The sequence below is a fragment of the Nomascus leucogenys genome, chromosome 21 (genome assembly GCF_006542625.1).
Source record: "Nomascus leucogenys isolate Asia chromosome 21, Asia_NLE_v1, whole genome shotgun sequence".
In the NCBI taxonomy this organism is placed as follows: Eukaryota; Metazoa; Chordata; class Mammalia; order Primates; family Hylobatidae; genus Nomascus; species Nomascus leucogenys.
In genome coordinates this window covers 41425153-41445650 of record NC_044401.1, presented here as the reverse complement: position 1 = coordinate 41445650, position 20498 = coordinate 41425153, and the positions used below count along the sequence as shown (strand labels likewise).

The 20498-nt window shown below is 38.1% G+C and overlaps 1 protein-coding gene across 4 annotated transcripts in view; it reads left to right on the top strand.

Moving 5' to 3' along the window:
• Positions 1–20498, top strand: part of ROBO2 (roundabout guidance receptor 2) — a 1388177-nt gene that overhangs the window by 133716 nt on the left and 1233963 nt on the right. The window lies entirely within an intron of this gene.

Sequence of the window (20498 nt, the reverse complement as noted above, 5' to 3'; positions counted from 1 at the left end):
ACTTGGATAGAGAAAAGTTACCGAAGAGTTTCTAAGAAGCCTAGAGTATCTGTGGTACTATTCTTCCCTTGCCAAATCCTGGTAAACCTCTGAATAATATGTGTCAGTACTTGAACTACTTGAAATGGAAGTGGCAGAAATTTAAGACAAACATTTCCTGGTCTTTAATTCAAAGCTTGTATAAAGAAACTGTTGGTCAAAAGAGCATCAGATATTTGGAAGAAGAGAAAAGCCCCTCATTCTTGAAAAGTTGTATATTCGAAACCAGAGGGAAGAACCGTAGTTTTCAGGAGAAGAAGCAGATTGACAACCCACGAGTTAAACACCTGCAGAATGAGCCTCAGTTCAGTACAGAGCTATTAAGTTCCTTTGTTGTTACATTCAGTGTGTCCATGTTCATTCCATCAGCCGTCGAACAAAAACTGCGTGAGTGTGTATCCTCCTGGAAGAGGGCAAGGGAGTCCATTTGTATTGGCAGACAACTCTCCCCTTACCTCTTTTAGCTAGATGAAGAAATGCAAATTAAATGTCAAGCCAATTTTCATGTTAATAATAAGAGGAATAACTTGAAACTTCTTGCTCTAGGCTGAATTGTGTAATATCCAGTCGCAGCTGCTAGGCTGGCTTTGTCCCACCAACCTGACTTTCACTCCTTAGCAGAAAACTTCAATTGTGTTGGTATCTGGTTTTAATTTAGTAAATGTGCGACATTTAAGGGGACAGAGGAAGGAAGACAGAAGAGAGAGAAAAAGAATCTGAGATCAGGACACAGGGCAGATGGCAGTTGCCTTGGTGGTGTCCACCCCTTACTTGCCTTTCAGGAGAAATACAGTGAATAAAATGGCCACCACAGGGCAGAAGAAAAACGAGTAAGGGCTCTGAAAAATCCACAAACTGAGGAATTGAGCTCATACTAGTACTTTCAGGAGGCATAGAGAATAATACCTCAGAACTCAATTCGTTTCTTCTTGCTAAGCGTTATATTTTTAAGAATGATAGGACCAAAAAACCCGAGGATATATTGTGTTCATCTGTGTCAAAAACTGCCCCAGTAACTTATCCCTCCGTATCCTAATTTAATCAGGATGCTCTCAAGGATGTGTCCCATAAATCTCTCCGGAGACTTCTTCAGACATTTCTAGTTTTTTGTTTGTCATTCAGAAAGAGAGCAGAGCATAAAACTACCATGTGTTATTCTTTTCTGTTATTTTAATGGAGATGGCTCTTTACTGGTGGCTCAGGGCAGTACCTTTCCCAGAGCAAATGCTATAGAAGTACAAGCAGCTGACCTTATAGTGGTTCCCCTTTGGCCACGGTTTCACTTTCTGGTGTTTCAGTTACCTGAAGTCTACTACTGTCAGAAAATATTAAGCGGAAAATTTCACAAATAAACAATTCCTCACTTTCAAATTACATCCTCTTCTGAGTAGCACGATGAGATCTCTCATCTTCCCACTGCATTCTGCCCAGTTTGTGAATCACCCCTTTGTCCAGCATAGCCACACTGTATGTACTACCCACTCATTCTTTTTACCAGAGTGACCGTTGCAGAATCTCAGTGTTTGTGTTCAAGTAACCCTTATTTTAATTAATAATCCTTTACTAATAATAACTGAATTATTAGTTATTGTTATTCTCTACTATGCCTAATTTATAAATTCAGCTTTCTCATAGGTAAGTGTATTAGTCTGTTTGTGTTGCTATAAAAGATTAACTGAAGCTGGGTAATTTATAAAGAAAAGAGGTTTATTCAGTTCACAGTTTTGCAGGCTTTACAAGAAGCATGGCACCAACATCCACTTCTGGTGAGGGCCTCAGGAAGCTTCCACTCATGGTGGAAGGAGAAGGGGAGCACACATCACATGGTGAGAGAGGAAGGAAGAAGGAGAGGGGAGGGAGGTGCCAGGATCTTTTTAACATTCAGTTCTCACAGGAACTAATCGAGCAAGGACTCACTCATTACCTGCAAGACAGCAACAAGCCATTCATGACAGAGCCACCCCCATGACCCAAATACCTCCCATGAGGCCCCACCTCCAGCATTGGAGATCACATTTCAACATGAAATTTGGAGGGGACGAAAATCCAAAATGTATCAGTATGTATAGGAAAAAACATAACGTACACAGGATTTGGTACCATCCATGGTCTCCTGCGTCCACTGAGAGTCTTGGGATGTATCCCCTGAGTATACGTAGGAGCTGTTTTACTACTGCTGCTGCTACTAGTACTACTATCATGATGGCTGCTACCACGACTGCTATTAAAAATTATCTGAGTGTGTTATAGAAATTCAGATAAGAGTTACTTAGGTCAGCATGCTTTATATCCCTGCTAAAAATGCCCTTTTCTCCAAATACTGCAGGGTCTACCATGTACCAGGTAATCACTAGAAAAGTTAAAGCACAGTTTAAATGTCAGCTTCAGTCCAATTTCTTTTAGAGGCCACCTGCAACAGAATCATCTGAGGTACTTCTTAAAAAGGCAACTTACTGGGAACCGCATTAGACTGACTTAATCAGAATCTGGAATGTGGCTTATGAATCTTTCACTTAAACGAATTCTCCAGATATTTCTTGTTGAGTAGAAAATTTGAAAACTTCTGCTGGTCTTTTCTGGAAAAGTTGCACATAAGGTTTTGACCTACTTTGATGGAACTTGTGGCAGAATGTTCATATACCAGAAACGGTCAAACATTTCTCCAAACGTTCTTAGATTTAAAAAATATTATTATTATTATTATTATTTTAGATGGAGTCTCGCTCTGTTCCCCAAGCTGGAGTGCAGTGGCACAATCTTGGCTCACTGCAACCTCTGCCTCGTGAGTTCAAGTGATTCTCTTGCCTCAGCCTCTTTAGTAGCTGGGATTTCAGGCATGTGCGACCACGCCCGGCTAATTTTTGTATTTTAGTTTTTGTATTTTTAGTAAAGACGGGGTTTCATCATGTTGGTCAGGCTGGTCTCAAGCTCATGACCTAGTGATCCACCCACCTCGGCCTCCAAAAGTGCTGGGATTACAGGCGTGAGCCAACACGCCTGTCCTAAAAATTATTTTAAGGTAATTTTATATATATATTTTAAAACTGTTAAATAACTTAAAAAATCGAGTAATAACAAGATGCAAAATAACTCATAATTCTAAATATTTTCCAAAAGGTTTGTATTAGTCCATTTGCATACTGCTATAAAAAGCTGCCCAAGACTGAGTAATTTTAAAGGAAAGAGCTTTAATTGACTTACAGTTCAGCATGCTTGGGAGGCCTCAGGAAACCTACAATCATGGCAGAAGGTGAAGGCAAAGCAAGGCATCTTCTTGCGCCTTCTTCACAAGGTGGCAGAGACAAGTACCAAGTCAAGGGGAGAGAGCCCCTTATAAAACCATCAGATTTTGGGAGAACTCAGCCGCTGTCATGAGAACAGCATGGGGGAACCACCCCCATGATTCAATTAGCTCCCACTAGGTCTCTCCCTTGACACATGGGGATTATGGGGTGACGGAGTTTATAATTCAATGTGAGATTTGAGTGGGGACACAAAGCCTAACATATCAAGATTTATCTGCATTTTTTCACTGAACTGGGATTATAATAATCCTATAGTTGTTTTTACCGCTTTTTTACTCAAAATATATAGTGAACATTTACAATGCTATTAAAAATTTTCCTACACATACAACATTTCTAAAGCTTTTATGCCATTTCATCAAAATTATGTGCAGGCATTCAATAAACTCCAGTGTTAGATACGCTTTTTTGTTTTTCCCTGAGGTTTTTTGGAAATATGAAACATGCAGAATCAACACTCTTTATTATGTCCTTTTACTTTTGAAAAGCATGAAAATATCATTATAAACTCTTTACAATTCCATGTTACTATCACAGACTTCATTTTACTAGCAAAAGAATGGAAAGATATTTTCTAAGTAGTTAATCCATAGAATAAACTTATTTATTACATAGTCCAAGTAAATTATATAACTCATATTTCAAAATTAACTTTCTAAAAGTATAATTGTACAGGGAAGTGCACATGAACCATCAAATAGAAAAAACTCCAAATTGTTAACATTTAATGGAAAGTGTGTATATCTAACTTCAAATGGTATAGGCACTTGAAATTGAGAGAGAAAGCAAACACAGAGAAATGAAGCTATAGCAAAAAGAAGGAAGGAAAAAAGGCTGAGACACTTAGTAATATTTTAGTAGATATTCTTTTTTGTTTAAAGCCAAGACAGATTCAAAATATTCTCCTTGGAGCTGGTACCACTCCTTCTGAAACTATTCCAATCAACAGAAAAAGAGGGAATCCTCCCTAACTCATTTTATGAGGCCAGCATCATCCTGATACCAAAGCCTTGCAGAGACACAACAAAAAAAAGAGAATTTCAGACCAATATCCCTGATGAACATCAATGCAAAAATCCTCAATAAAATACTGGCAAACCGAATCCAGCAGCACATCAAAAAGCTTATCTTCCATGATCAAGTGGGCTTCATCCCTGGGATGCAAGGCTGGTTCAACATACGCAAATCAATAAATGTTATCCAGCATAAAAACAGAACCAAAGACAAAAACCACATGATTATCTCAATAGATGCAGAAAAGGCCTTTGACAAAATTCAACAACGCTTCATGCTAAAAAACTCTCAATAAATTAGGAATTGATGGGATGTATCTCAAAATAATAAGAGCTATTTATGACAAACCCACAGCCAATATCATACTGAATGGGCAAAAACTGGAAGCATTCCCTTTGAAAACTGGCACAAGACAGGGATGCCCTCTCTCACCACTACTATTCAACATAGTGTTGGAAGTTCCGGCCAGGGCAATCAGGCAGGATAAAGAAATAAAGGGTATTCAATTAGGAAAAGAGGAAGTCAAATTGTCCCTGTTTGCAGATGACATGATTGTATATCTAGAAAACCCCATCGTCTCAGCCCAAAATCTCCTTAAGCTGATAAGCAACTTCAGCAAAGTCTCAGGATACAAAATGAATGTGCAAAAATCACAAGCATTCTTACACACCAATAACAGACAAACAGAGAGCCAAATCATGAGTGAACTCCCATTCATAATTGCTTCAAAGAGAATAAAATACCTAGGAATCCAACTTACAAGGGATGTGAAGGAACTCTTCAAGGAGAACTACAAACCACTGCTCAACAAAATAAAAGAGGACAAAAACAAATGGAAGAACATTCCATGCTCATGAATAGGAAGAATCAATATCATGAAAATGGCCATACTGCCCAAGGTAATTTATAGATTCAATGCCATCCCCATCAAGCTACCAGTGACTTTCTTCACAGAATTGGAAAAAACTACTTTAAAGTTCATATGGAACCAAAAAAGAGCCTGCATCACCAAGTCAATCCTAAGCCAAAAGAATAAAGCTGGAGGCATCACGCTACCTGACTTCAAACTATACTACAAGGCTACAGTAACCAAAACAGCATGGTACTGGTACCAAAACAGAGATAGAGACCAATGGAACAGAACAGAGCCCTCAGAAATAATGCCACATATCTACAACTACCTGATCTTTGACAAGCCTGACAAAAACAAGAAATGGGGAAGGGATTCCCTGTTTAATAAATGGTGCTGGGAAAACTGGCTAGCCATATGTAGAAAGCTGAAACTGGATCCCTTCCTTACACCTAATACAAAAATTAATTCAAGATGGATTAAAGACTTACATGTTAGACCTAAAACCATAAAAACCCTAGAAGAAAACCTAGGCAATGCCATTCAGGACATAGGCATGGGCAAGGACTTCATGTCTAAAACACCAAAAGCAATGGCAACAAAAGCCAAAATTGACAAATGGGATCTAATGAAACTCAAAAGCTTCTGCACAGCAAAAGAAACTACCATCAGAATGAACAGGCAACCTACAGAATGGGAGAAAATTTTTGCAGTCTACTCATCTGACAAAGGGCTAATATCCACAATCTACAATGAACTCAAACAAATTTACAAGAAAAAAACAACCCCCTCAACAAGTGGGCGAAGGAAATAAACAGACACTTCTCGAAAGAAGACATTTATGCAGCCAACGGACACATGAAAAAATGCTCATCATCTCTGGCCATCAGAGAAATGCAAATCAAAACCACAATGAGATACCATCTCACACCAGTTAGAATGGCCATCATTAAAAAGTCAGGAAACAACAGGTGCTGGAGAGGATGTGGAGAAATAAGAACACTTTTACACTGTTGGTAGGACCGTAAACTAATCCAACCATTGTGGAAGACAGTGTGGTGATTCCTCAAGGATCTAGAACTAGAAATACCATTTGACCCAGCAATTCCATTACTGGGTATATACCCAAAGGACTATAAATCATGCTGCTCTAAAGACACATGCACACGTATGTTCATTGTGGCACTATTCACAATAGCAAACACTTGGAACCAACCCAAATGTCTATCAATGATAGACTGGATTAAGAAAATGTGGCACATATATGCCATGGAATACTATGCAGCCATAAAAAATGATGAGTTCATGTCCTTTGTAGGGACATGGATGAAGCTGGAAACCATCATTCTCAGCAAACTATCACAAGGACAAAAAGCCAAACACCACATGTTCTCACTCATAGGTGGGAATTGAACAATGAGAACTCATGGACACAGGAAGGGGAACATCACACTCCGGGGACTGTCGTGGGTTGGGGGGAGGGGGAAGGGACAGCATTAGGAGATACACCTAATGCTAAATGACGAGTTAATGGGTGCAGCACACCAACATGGCACATGGATGCATATGTAACAAACCTGCACATTGTGCACATGTACCCTAGAACTTAAAGTATAAAAAAAAAAGAAATTAAGCAGAAAAAAGATAAATAAATGAAATAAAACAAAAAAAAGAAAAAACAAAGAAACAAACAAAAATATTCTCCTTTATTTTATAAAAACAATTTTCCAAGCTGAAAGGGTTATGAAAGAGTCTTTCAAGGTGAGCCACTTTCCAGAAAATTCTCTTGTGCGTGAATACGTAGGGTAGCAAATTTAAACTAATAAGAATATTTAATATAAATATGCACACTGAGTTTCTCTTGAGAGAGCAGCTCTCTGTACTTCAAATGTAGAAATCTGATATATCTTGCAACTGATAATGAGTTTTAATACAAGGAAATGACCAGAATATCAGCAGTGTGCTCACGGTTTCCTGGGAGAAAAAGGTGTGTCTGAGATAATGAGCACCAAGGCCCGTTCACCGAGGACAGAATCCCTACTCGTGTCCTTCCTGGTGAAGGGCTTCTGTGATACTCCAATGAGGAGAGACTGCTGATTAACAGCAGGTTGTTATCGACCCAAGACTTTATGATTTGCTTAATCTATTTATGAGCTCTATAACTGTTACTAAACAGTTCCATGGATATTCCTTTCATTCCACTATAAAATGTAGTCTTCAAGAATCCTTCCAAACATTTTTAAGAAGTACATAAAATTGTTGGAACCAACTGAAACTTTCTCTTAGCTAAGCTTTATTAGGCCCTTACTCTGAACCAGACTTTACATTTGTTAATTCGTCTATGTCTCACAATAATGCTAAAAGGTTAACCTACTTATCCCCCATTTTGCAGATGAGAACTCAACTTCAGGGTAAAGTCCCCACGGTTGTTCTAGTAGGAAGTGGTGGGATCACTAGTGAAATACAAGTCTAAATCCCCGTGTCCCTGTTCATCAGAAACAAGCTGGTCCCCAGAAGAAACAGCAGCTCTGAGACACTATGTTCTATACAAGGGATACATTCTTACAAAAGCAATTGATAAATTGTAAAGAACAGTGGAAATAAAAATTTTAGTTAAAGTCCATTTTTGAATGATTTTTCATTCACAAATAATAAAGAGGAATATCTTGACTTTTCCATTCATGTAATGGAACAGGGTTCTGAAAACATATGGAAATGTCCCCTTAATAGAAAAGATGTTTTGATCTTACCAAATATATGTATTTAAAACTATGTATAAATGATATACAGTACATGCTGTACTGTTATGTATTTTTTATAAATTATATCCAAAAATGAAAAAAAGGATGAAGTGTATGAGCTAAATTGAAATTTTTTTCTCTCTCTCCTTCATTGTACAGGGAGACTAGACCATTTTACATACTCCACTGTGTAGAACACTAGAATAGGTTTTTAGCATTCACAATAAGCTTTCTAATGGGAAAGAGATGCTAATCACGGGTGAATGTAAAGAAATATTTCACGCCTGAAATTTGCTACCCCACATGCTGGGGTGGGGGTAGGTCTCTAAATTTATATATTTATATATTTCTTAAGAACTCTCTTAACCAGACTCGATTTAACTGGAGTTTGAAGGATTTCCTAGAGCTGCTGAATGCACATGGTTGATTGGCAACTCTGTAGCTACAGTTCCTTCAGTTAGAATTGTATACATATCAAAAATCAGTTGTTTGTTCCCCCAAAAACAGTGTTTAAGTGTTTTGCATTATCTGTGATATAATCTTTAGACTTTACTTCTGCATCAGTGAAACTAAATTAGGGAGCATCAAATAGGGCATTTACATTGAAGAGGGTCTTTAAGTACTGGTTCAGCATCATCAGGTTGCTCATAAAGGAATCAAGAATAAACATTTTAGAGAGGTTGAGTTTATTGCATATATTGGATATTTACAACATAGTAAATATTCCACCTGCTTATACTTGCTGCAAATATAGAGATGGAAAAATGTTTTTGACCCTGGAATAAAGAAGCAATAAACAGCTTTACACAACATTAAGTACAAAAGTGAATTTAAGGAGTCTGATGATTGGAAAAGTCATTTATTGAAATAATCTTCATCATCAAGAACATTGTTCCCATTGTAATACCAGATAATATAAACACTCAACACATCAGACGGTTGGAAAAAGAGTAGGTAGTTCTCCTCACAAGTCTTCTTAGCCCTGCGGTTTTATGGTTTTCAATGCCAATACAAGTAGAAGACTGGATAGCCAAGCAAAAATGGGTTCTGGAATAAATAATTGCCTATGAATATAGGTGTTTACAATAAGGCCTAAGTGAGCATTAAAAGAGTGAGAAATTTCAGGAAATTGTGATGTTTAAGACAATTCTCACCTTTAATAAAGTTTTATAGCTAATTGAGATTTTAACTTGTGTAACTAACTTTCAGTCATAAAATTTATGTCCTCTTTTAATCAAAACTTATTTTTTTCTTAACATGGTTTCTGAAATTTTTAAAGTGAAAGATTTTTAAATCTGGCAGAAAAAAATGATGAAAATTTTAATTTATTCTATTATTTGTAAAAATGTGGAGTCCTGCTATGTTTCCCAGGCGAGTCTCCAACTCCTGTACTCAAGTGATGCTCCAGCCCCATCCTCTCGAGTAGCTGGGATTACAGGTACATGCCACTGCACCCAGCCCATTAACATTCTAAACAATTGGCTTGTGATGAAGTTATGTGACTTTAAATATTATTGACATTTGTTGAAAGTATTTCTTGCATTTAATGTTGAGTTATTCTGTCAATGAAGATCTACAAAGAAGATGAAACACTAAAAAAATTTGCAAGTTTCAAATGCTTGCATTTGAAATATATTTTTTATTTTCAGTGCTTTAAAAATATTTTAAGACTTTTCAAAAACCATGTGAATGCATTTTAATTAGAGATAATGTTTTAAAAATTTGTAATATACCTGTGATATGATTCATAATAAGCCAGATTGTCCTGTGGTAGCATCCAACCACAAGATTTGAGTGGCTTAGGATCACAAAGGTTAATTTACCTCTCATTTAACATCCACAGTGGCCACAGATGCCTTTCCAGGGAGGCTGTTCTCCACGTTGCCCTTTGGGGTTCCGGGCCTCTTTGGTAGGTTGTGTAACAGGATGAAATGCTAGGGAAGTAACACAAGGCTCTTCAGTGCTTTCATCTGAAGGCGACACATATTACTTGCCATACAACTGATCAGATCTGCATGTGGGCTAGTCACGTGGACTCTTCCAGCTGCAAGACAAGATGAGAATGAGGTCTCCTTGTACCCATAAGTGATAAATAACTGCATATTGGTAAATACTAGCAATGTCTACTTACATGAACACAAACAGCATTATTTGTTCCTGTTTTTGTAGTAGGTTAAACAGTAGCATAACCCTTCTTTTGATTCTTAATGCCACTTATCTAGACAAGTTGGATAATGTATTTTGATTGCTCCTTTCCTAGGAAACTTATCATAGCTGTTCAATCATTAATTTCTAATAATATTCCATATTTGCCATCTGCGAAATTTATTACTATAGATTTCATCAAACCGTGACCTAAGGTGTTGTCCTTAGAATTACTTAAAATTTTGCTGGGCAAAAGCAATGGCTGTCTCTCTTCTATCAGCTGCTCCAGGTGAATGGGGGACAATGATGTGACCTCCTACTCTGCAAAGAATTTATATTTCCATTAAGCACTTTGAGGCCAGGGAAAGACACTTTATAAATCATTAAATTATTATAGTGCCATAAGCATTTGGGTTTCTAAATGGTTAGATTCAATCCCTATTCCTCTGAAGTTAAAATACTAATGTCAGAGAGAGAAAATCATTTATGACTAAGCAAATTCTTTCCTATAGATCGTAGGGTATGAAAATGCGTAGAGGAATGAAAAAGCTCCTCTTAGCTGCAAGAAGGTTGTAATATGATCAAGGAAGAGGAGAACCTGTTTACAGTTTTTTCTTGAAAACTCATATCTACCAATTATTTCTCCTTCTTTATGTTAGATTTATGTTGGTATGATTAAAGACCAAAGTTATTTCTGTTTGTGTGTGTGTGTGTGTGTGTGTGTGTGTGTGTGTGTGTGTGACTGAATTTTAACGTATCTGAGAATATAAATCAAAACTTGCAAAGGCTGGTCTTTCTAAATATTCCTTCAACCCCTAATTCTTTGTTGAGAGGATATTTTGTTATACTATTAAACCTAAGAAATATTTATGTTACTTTGTTTTTCTCTTCCAAAGTATTTTTAAAATATCATAAATTCAAATAAACCTTTTGAGTTGGTAATGGGACCTGCCAAACATGTCATGGGCATGCAATTAGGCACCTTTGTATTTTAAAAAACAGGTTACCCTAAGTATCCTCTAAAAAAATGAATCTGTATTTTGCGATATATGATTTAGTAGTTACTATTTGGTACTTGGTAGGAAATAGCTCCCCAGTTAAAGCTTGATTCCTGAACAGAATGAATGTATGAATTGACTCTATTACAGATAAAATAAGGCCTAGAGAAATAATGAGATTCATGTGGAGTTGCAGAGCCCAGAAAGTGCATGAGTACCTGTCTGTTGTCACCTGGGCCATGCTCATTTCTATGCAACTTATACATGGTTGTGTGTTTCTCCAAAGACACTAAAATTGATGCAGAAGAGATGTCTTTCAGCAAATTTGGTTAATATTATTCATCTATTAATTATCTCACCCATTCATTCATTCACTTAAGAAACCTTTTGTGAGTACTTATTGGATCAAATTCTGGGAATCCAGAAGTGTCAAAATCCTATTATTGCTATCAAAAGCACACACCATAACAGATTTGTTTTAAAAATTAGAAGTGCTAACTGAAAAGTGGAAAGAAATATGAATAATTTGTTAGTTTTGCAAAAGTTATTGGGTCAAAACTTACTTTAAGCAAGAGAAGAGTAATTTTACTTTGTCAAATTAGAAAGAAGTTGAAGTTGACATATGCCAAAGAAAGCATCATTAGCATAGATGGAAGTGTGTGTGATGAAAACATGTAGGAAATCCAGGCATCTGCTCGACCTCAACTGATTGTAACTGTGAGATTAAAAGGTGGCTGGAGATCAGGAGAGTATGGTGGTTAGAATGGTGGGGTAAGATCAGATTGAACACTAATTTCATCCTTTACTGACTGCTGAATATGAACAACTATTTAACTTCCCTAAGTTCCAATTTCTTCTTTGTAAAATGCGATTACTTTTCCATCAACTGTTATTCTATGTGAGGAATTAATTAAATGTAATTATACAGCATTTAGCCCAGTGCCTGGCACACAGGAAGCGCATATTAAATAATTATTTTTAAAGATTGAAAAAGCTTTTTATCACTATGACAAGAAATGATCAACAATTTAGGAATATCCATAGAATGTGTAAATACCATTGCTATATGTTATATGTATAAAAATAAATCCAGAAACAGCACATATTTATTTGTTTAAGGAATTTATTAAACAGGCAAAAATTATTCAACGTTCTAGAAAACAACCTTGATGTAACCTTATCCTCAAACACCTACTTAAAAAGTAAATTGAGAATGTACTCAAAAGAATATTCGTTTGGTAGGATATTGCTGATTGGTATAAAAAGGAAAAAATTTGTGATCCATCTAGGTAAAATAAAGTTAAAATGTTTTCTTTACTAAATGACTTATTGCAGTGTTTAAGAAAAACATAAAGTACACAGTGTTTCACAAATTTATTTCGCCATGGAATGTTTTCATTGTAGGATATTTCATGTCATTTTTGTTGCCTAATACTTTGGAAAATTATGTCTTAGACATTTAGTGCTATCCAGCTTCATTACTTTCAAAAAACTGAACTAGAATTAGTTTGGCACTGAGCTAGACTTCATGAATGTTTCATTTTATCCAACGAATGTATAGCATTTGACAGCACAAAAATTAAACCACCGTAGAAAAGAGAAATACTTCATTCTCATTATTTGTTTTATAATTCCTTTTCATATGGTGTCAGTGTTATCCATTCAATTAAATTTATAATTTTCATGCTCTTCATTTTGAATCTTAATTTAGAAAAAATAAAAATAATAAAATAATAAAATGTATTTTTATTGGTTCTCATTCCAATTTCTGAAACAATATATAGTTAGCAATTTAAAAATTAATTATCCTCCATATATTTGCCTATTGATTTAGTCATTCCAAAATTTAGAAATTAGACAAAGTTTATCTTTCCTCTACAGTAATCCTAGTAAATGTTCTGCATTACTGTAATCCTATAAGGAGATTTAAAATTCCCGTACTTTTATTGACCAGTTCTACTTTTCATGCACATTCCTTTCAGGGGAAGGGAAAAATAAAGAAAGAAAACACATGGCACGCATACAGGCAGGAATGATCTAATTCTAATATGCCAGTGTCCACGTTGACTCATCAATTCGTTAAAGAAATGAATATTAGTTTTTATTTGCCTGCATGTCATGTCTGGCTGTGGTGTATACTATACCAATTCTATTTTGGATTGATTGCTGACAGAGAAATCATTCATTATGCATGTGAGGAATGAAGTCCCAGAGACATAATTTTTTCAGCTTGACTCTATGAATACACAAAAAGGCTGGAGTTTCTTTGTGCTGATAATAAGACAATACATGTCTCATTAGCATGTTTAGACTACATACAAGTTATAAGCATTTGTAGCATACTGATAGTTATCAATGCCTTCTTTGAGGTTTGGTTATGAGAAAATGTGATATTCAGTAAATGGACTAGTACTTAACAGTAGGTGTTCCAATCTTGCCAACTGCAATGCCATAATTTGTTCACTATTAATCTGTTGCTGGATGAATGTTGCAACTGCAAAGATAAAACTCTCAGTAAACCAGGAGCAGCTATGTAGTTACACTGATTTTGATAAATTCAGGTAGAAATTTAATGATATTCTATTGTTTTGTTCATTTTTTATTGTTGTAATTATATCATCAATCATAGTTCATTCCAGTTGTACATGTTATTGAATTATAACCACTGTTCTAAAACTCAGATTTCTCAAACTGACTAATGCAATTAACAAATTGAGGGAACAAGGCAGCAAAGATGAGATCAAAGTACCGGCAGGTACTTTACTTCAGTGACTCAGACCTCGGACCAGGTTTCTGGAGACTGTATCTTTAAGATGGTGGTCAGACTCCATCGTTGCCAGTTGGCACGTGAATCACATGATGGACTAATATTAAGTACACTTAGTAAGTAATACTAAGTAATACTAAGTACACAAGTAAAGTGAATTCACATACAGCTTTTAAAAGTTTGTAATTTGGCTGAGTTTTTACATAATCTTGACCAATTTGAATAGCCTTTGTTTTAGTTCATTTTCATGTTGCTGATAAAGACATACCCAAGAATGGGAAGAAAAAGAGGTTTAATTGGACTTACAGTTCCACATGGCTGGGGGAGCCTCAAAATCATGGCGGGAGGCAAAAAGCACTTCTTACATGGTGGCAGCAAGAGAAAATGAGAAAGAAGCAAAGGCAGAAACCTGTGATAAACCCATCAGAGCTCGTGAGACTTACTCACTATCACAAAAATAGCAGGGGGAAGACTGGCCCCTATGATTCAATTACCTTCTTGTGGGTTCCTCCCATAACATGTGGGAATTCTGGGAGATACAATTCAAGATGAGATTTGGGGGAGACACAGCCAAACCACATCATTCTGCCCCTGGCCCATCCAAATCTCATGTCCTCACATTTCAAAACCAACCATGCCTTCCCAGTAGTCCCCCAAAGTCTTAACTAATTTCACCGTTAACTCAAAAGTCCACAGTCCAAAGTCTCATCTGAGACAAGTCAAGTCCCTTCTGCCTACAAGCCTGTAAAATCAGAAGCAAGCTAGTTACTTCCTAGATACAATGGAGGTACAGATATTGGGTAAATACAGCCATTCCAAATGAGAGAAATTGGCCAAAACAAAGGGGCTACAAGGCCCATGCAAGTCCGACTCCAGCGGTGCAGTCAAACTTTAAAGTTCCAAAAGGATCTCTTTTGACTCCAGGTGTCACATCAAGGTTATGCTAATACAAGAGGTGGGTTCCAAAGGTCTTAGGCAGCTCCTCCCCTGTGGCCTTGCAGGGTGCAGCCTCCCTTCCCCCCTGCTTTCATGGACTGACATCGAGCGTCTGCAGCTTTTCCAGGTGCCTAGTGCAAACGGTCAGTGGATCTGCCACTCTCGGGTCTGGAGGATGATGTCCCTCTTCTCACAGCTCCGCTAGGCAGCGTCCCCATAGAGACTGTGTAGGGGCCCGACCCCACATTTCCCTTCCACACTGCCCTAGCCGAGGTTCTCCGTGAGGGCTCCGCCCCTGCAGAAACCTTTTGCCTGGGCATCCAGGCATTTCCATACATCTTCTGAAATCTAGGCGGAGGTTCCCAAGCCTCAGTTGTTGACTTCTGTGCACCCTCAGGCTCAACACCACATGGAAGTTGCCAAGGCTTGGGGCATCCACCCTCTGAAGCCACAGCCCAAGCTACACATTGGCCCTTTTCAGCCATGGCTGGGGTGCCTGGGACACAGGGTACCAAGTCACTTGGCTGCACACAGCACGGGAGCCCTGGACCTGGCCCATGAAATCACTTTTTCTTCCTGGGCCTCTGGGCCTGTGATGGGAGGGGCTTCTCTCTATGTCTCTGACGTGGCCTGGAGATATTTTTACCATGGTCTTGAGGATTAATGTTAGGCTTCTTGCCACTTATGCAAAGTTCTGCAGCCAGCTTGAATTTCTCAGCAGAAAATGAGTTTTTGTTTTCTACCGCATAGTCAGGCTACACATTTTCCAAACTTTTATGTTTACTTTCCTTTTAAAACTAAATGCCCTTAACAGCACCCAATTCACCTTTTGAATGCTTTGCTGCTTAGAAATTTCTACCAGATACCCTAAATCATCTGTCTCAAGTTCAAAGTTCCACAATCTCTAGGGCAGGGGCAAAATGCCACCAGTCTCTTTGCTAAAACATAACAAGGGTCACCTTCACTCCAGCTCCCAACAAGTTCCTCACTTCCATCTGAGACAGCCTCAGCCTGGATCTTATTGTCCATATCCCTATCAGCATTTTGGGCAAAGCCATTCAAGTCTCTAGGAAGTTCGAAACTTTCCCACATTTTCCTGTCTTCTTCTATGCCTGCAAACTGTCTCAACCTCTGCCTTTTACCCAGTTCCAAAGTTGCTTCCACATTTTTGGATACCTTTTCAGCAAGACCCCACTCTACTGATACCAATTTACTCTATTATTCTGTTTTCACACTGCTGATAAAGACATACCCAAGAATGGGAAGAAAAAGAGGTTTAATCGGACTTACATTTCCACATGGCTGGGTGGCCTCAGAATCATGGTGGGAGGCAAATGACACTTCTTACATGGCAGAGGCAGGAGAAAATGAGGAAGAAGCAAAAGCGGAAACCCCTAGTAAACCCATCAGATCTCATGAGACATATTCACTATCATGAAAATAGCATTGGAAAGATCAGCCCCCAGGATTCAATTACCTCCCCCTGGATCCCTCTCACAACATGTGGGAATTCTGGGAGATACAATTCAAGTTTAGGTTTGGGGGAGACACAGCCAAACCATGTCAGGCTTCTTCAAATAGGGCTGGTGCTGTATACATCATCTGTGAGATAAATACAATGTACCCTGTGTTAGAGCTCAAAATGTATAAATATTCCTGAATTTATATCTGGCTTTGTTATTTTACACATGCATTAAAACACTTTCCTTTTGCTTACTCCGCTTCGTTTGTTTGTGAGTTTGCTTTGGGACACTTCTTTTCAGATATATTTGGTTATGGTATAGTATGGAGACTAGAGTTATAAAGAAATATACCTCTCAATGCAATGTGGGTAAAATTTGACTTATTTTCCATATCCTAGTGATATATATATATGTATCACTATACATATATATATATACACATATATATACATATATATAGAGAGAGAGATCTAGATGCAGATGCAGACTTCTAAAATTTCAACAGTGTAACATTCATTAGATGAATGGCAAAAAGAACTTATTAAAGTACATCTACCTGTAAATCTATGTTTCTTTCTATTCATGTATCAAAGAGTTATTTAAAAGTACCTAATTTATATGAAACCCTTTGGAGGCAGTAGTATAGTTGCTTACATCTTTTTTCTTTAGGCATTATAGTAACTACTATAGACTTTATTCAGCCTCAATGTTCATATTGCATTGCATGGTATAGCAAATAGCTACTAGTACTAAATGGCATTGTTACTAAATGCCATTGGTATGAAGTCATGAATTGGTGCTAAATTTTCTATAAAAGTTCATTAATGTAATAAGACATATACTCCATCGACCTTTAAGAGCAGCTACAAATTGCCAACATTATTGGAATTCATCTAGTGGTTAATAAATAGATAACTAATAAAAGACAATAAAAACATCATTATGTTCCCATCACATAGTTTTATTTTGAAGGCCTTTTTATCATTCATTTCTATAAAAGGATCATTTAAGTTCAGTTTCCTCATCTATAATATGACAAAAATAATAACTTCTCCAAATGTATGGTTTAACAAATAAACAAACAAAAAACCAGAGAGCATGTCAAGCCATGTTGTCACCCAAAGAGAAGTATATGAATGTGAGAATATCATTATTAAAAAGAAGAAAGCTTAGAAAAGATATCTTTATTTTTTTCTTAACACAAAGGAAAATATTCTCTAATTATCCTCCATTTCTGGGGCCTTATGTTTATGCTTATTTGTTCTTGTGACAGTGTTTTATAAAGAGTATTTACATTTATAAAAAAAACTGAGCACAAAGTTGCACTTTGTGCCAAAAATATAGTGGATAATTTACCCCAAGATTTAACTTACAAAAACTTAGCAGAAAAAAAAAAATTGGAAACCTGAAAAATCCCATAAATAGTGAAATATTAGAAAACATATCAAGGTAAGCCATTATATTAACATACTCAAAAGAAAAAGAAACACGATCATTTCAAAATAACCAGAAACCTGTAAGTGTGCAGTAAATATTCTTTGTAAATGGAGGCTGGGCATGGTGACTCACTTCGAATGGATAGAATATAGACAAGTGGTGCTTCGTGACTGCTAAGGGTAAGTCGTAAAATGAATAGCTTTTCTTCTGGCTCTCTTGCTCTCTTGGTTGCATACAATGGGACAAACCAGCTGACATGTTGAAAGGACATTCAAGCAACTATGAGAAAATTAACTTCGTGGATAGCAATTGAGCTCTCCACCAACAATGAACACCAACTTGCCAGCCACGTGAGTGAGCCACGTTGAAAGCAAATCCTCTAGTCCAATTAAGCCTGCAGATGTCAACAGCTCCAGCCAGTTTCTTGACTTCATAGGAGACTCTGAGCTAAAACTGCACAGCTAATCCACTACAGAGTTTCTGACCTGCGCAATATGTGAGATTGTTTTAAATCATTAAATTCTGGAGTAATCTGTGATGTAGCTGTAGATATCTAAGAAAAATACTAAGACATGAGTAGTAGGGGTGCAGCCAAGATGGCCGAATAGGAACAGCTCCAGTCTACATCTCCCAGCATGAGCGATGCAAAAGACAGGTGATTTCTGCATTTCCAACTGAGGTGCAGGGTTCATCTCACTGGGGAGTGTCGGACAGTGGGTGCAGCACACCGAGCATGAGCCGAAGCAGGGCGAGGCATCACCTCACCTGGGAAGCGCAAGGGCTCAGGGAATTCCCTTTCCTAGTCAAAGAAACAGGTGACAGATGGCACTTGGAAAATCGGGACACTCCCACCTAATACTGCACTTTTCCAACGGTCTTAGCAAACGGCACACCAGGAGATTATATCCCGTGCCTGGCTCGGAGAGTCCTACACCCAAAGAGTCTTGCTCATTGCTAGCACAGCAGTCTCAGATCAAACTGCAAGGCAGCAGTGAGGCTGGGGGAGGGGCGCCCACCATTGCCCAGGCTTGCTTAAGTAAACAAAGCAGCCAGGAAGCTCGAACTGTGTAGAGCCCACCACAGCTCAAGGAGGCCTGCCTGCCTCTGTAGACTCCATCTCTGGGGGCAGGGAACAGCCAAACAAAAGGCAGCAGAATCCTCTGAGACTTAAATGTCCCTGTCTGACAGCTTGGAAGAAAATAGTGGTTCTCCCAGCATGCAGCTTGAGATCTGAGAATGAACAGGCTGCCTCCTCAAGTGGGTCCCTGACCCCCGAGTAGCCTAACTGGGAGGCACCCCCCAGTAAGGACAGACTGACACCTCACACGGCCGGGTACTCCTCTGAGACAAAACTTCCAGAGGAATGATCAGGCAGCAACATTTGCTGTTCACCAGTATCCGCTGTTCTGCAGCCTCCGCTGCTGATACCCAGGCAAACAGCGTCTGGAGTGGACCTCCAGCAAACTCCAGCAGACCTGCAGCTGAGGGTCCTGACTGTTAGAAGGAAAACTAACAAAGAGAAAGGACATCCACACCGAAACCACATCTGTACGTCACCATCATCAAAGACCAAACGTAGCTAAAACCATAAAGATGGGGAAAAAACAGAGCAGAAAAACTGGAAACTCTAAAAATCAGAGTATCTCTCCTCCTCCAAAGGAAAACAGCTCCTCACCAGCAACGGAACAAAGCTGGATGGAGAATGACTTTGATGAGTTGAGAGAAGAAGGCTTCAGACAATCAAACTATTCTGAGCTAAAGGAGGAAGTTCGAACCCATGGCAAAGAAGTTAAAAACCTTGAAAAAAAAATAGACAAATGGCTAACTAGAATAACCAATGCAGAGAAGTCCTTAAAGGAACTGATGGACCTGAAAACCACGGCACGAGAACTACGTGACGAATGTACAAGCCTCAGTAGCCAATTCGATCAACTGGAAGAAAGGGTATTACTGATGGAAGATCAAATGAATGAAGTGAAACAAGAAGAGAAGTTTAGAGAAAAAAGAATAAAAAGAAATGAACAAAGCCTCCGAGAAATATGGGACTATGTGAAAAGACCAAACCTATGTCTGATTGGTGTACCTGAAAGTGACGGGGAGAATGGAACTAACTTGGAAAACACTCCGCAGGATATTATCCAGGAGAACGTCCCCAATCTAGCAAGGCAGGCCAACATTTTGATTCAGGAAATACAGAGAAAACCACAAAGATACACCGCAAGAAGAGCAACTCCAAGACACATAATTGTCAGATTCACCGAAGTTGAAATGAAGGAAAAAATGTTAAGGGCAGCCAGAGAGAAAGGTTGGGTTACCCACAAAGGGAAGCCCATCAGACTAACAGCTGATCTCTCAGCAGAAACTCTACAAGCCAGAAGAGAGTGGGGGCCGATATTCAACATTCTTAAAGAAAAGAATTTTCAACCCAGAATTTCATATCCAGCCAAACTAAGCTTCATAAGTGACAGAGAAATTAAATCGTTTACAGACAAGCAAATGCTGAGAGATTTTGTCACCACCAGGCCTACCCTAAAAGAGCTCCTGAAGGAAGCACTAAACATGGAAAGGAACAACCAGTACCAGCCACTGCAAAAACATGCCAAACTGTAAAGGCCATAGATGCTAGGAAGAAACTGCATCAACTAACCAGCAAAATAACCAGCTAACATCCTAATGACAGGATCAAATTCACACATAATAATATTACCCTTAAATGCAAATAGGTTAAATGCTCCAATTAAAAGACACAGACTGGCAAATTGGATAAAGAGTCAAGACCCACCAGTGTGCTGTATTCAGGAAA